This window comes from Bison bison, unplaced genomic scaffold, assembly GCF_000754665.1.
Source record: "Bison bison bison isolate TAMUID 2011002044 unplaced genomic scaffold, Bison_UMD1.0 scf7180017854285, whole genome shotgun sequence".
Classification (NCBI taxonomy): domain Eukaryota; kingdom Metazoa; phylum Chordata; class Mammalia; order Artiodactyla; family Bovidae; genus Bison; species Bison bison.
The window spans coordinates 17,694-19,103 of NW_011484858.1; positions in this window are offsets into that span (position 1 = coordinate 17,694).

A 1,410-nucleotide genomic window follows, 5' to 3' on the forward strand; every position below is an offset into this window, starting at 1 on the left:
ATATAAATGATGTTTGCCAATCACTTTGCCAGTTTCAGACTCCTGTTAAAGCCTGACCTGTTCAAGACATGCACATGCATCATGAAGGATATTGATAAGAGCTCTGAATTTTAGAGAGGAAGTCATTTCATTATAAAAGAAAGGGAAAACATAAGACAAGCAGTCATCAAACTTTCAATTTGATATTTTTTGTGTGCCCACATACAGCTTTTAAGGCAAACAGTGGTTTGAAATTATGGAGAATAAGACTAAGACATGATTTTCTCTCTGGTCCCAGGTGTTACAATGAATCTCAAGAGGGATGATTCCCAATGTCACATTCAGGTCCCTACTTCCCATATCCTGCTAGAAATGTGGTTACATTTCTCAGCTTGCTGCTGCTGCTGCTGCTGCTAAGTCACTTCAGTCGTGTCCGACTCTGTGAGACCCCATAGACGGCAGCCCACCAGGCTCCCCCTTCCCTGGGATTCTCCAGGCAAGAACACTGGAGTGGGTTGCCATTTCCTTCCCCAATGCATGAAAGTGAAAAGTGAAAGTGAAGTCGCTCAGTCATGTCGGACTCTAGCGACCCCATGGACTGCAGCCCACCAGGCTCCTCTGCCCATGGGATTTTCTAGGCAAAAGTACTGGAGTGGGGTGCCATTGCCTTCTCAGCTTAGAGAGGATCAATGAACTATCTTAATCAGAGGTAGAGAAAACAAGTGCACATCCAAACCAGAAGTAAACCTTTGTGTTTCTACTTTCTCTTTTTAGTCAAAAGAAACTTTAGTAAAGTCTCAATCTAATGCCTACAATTTACACTTTGTTTTATCAAGTTATGTGCAGACATTCCTTTCTGTTTTCAGTGTCAGTTTGAAATTCAACTAATTTCCTAGGCAACAAAGTTATTGAAATGTCTATTGATCTTTCTGAGCAATATTTTACAGAGCTGTCAGTGGTGCAGAAGAACCAAGAAAGGCAAACATTCTGCTCCTCACATACTAATATAAGGACATGTCCTCAGGCATATGATGGACCTGATCTAGTACAAGAGATTTTATCATTAGAGGCAGACAACCTAAGAACCACTTGTATATTGATTTTTTGATTTCTTGTTAAGATTGTGTGGGGTTGCCTTATTTTTATTGAGGATCCATGATTTTAATATACTTTTGAAGGTTTTCATGAGATATAAAGCAAAGCAAACAAATAAAACAGAGGATGTGAAAACCATCTTACAGTGAATTCATGCTAAAATTTTGCCTTTACTGATTTTTTCTGAAACAAAATATTTTCTCATTGACTTGTAATTAAATATCTTAAAAAATTCATCTGTACAAGTAGGTTGCCCTCTGTCTTACAGGAATGGTATGCTTTGTGTACATACAACTAGTATGTTAACAGTGTTTTGGTCTCAGAAACCCTTATATC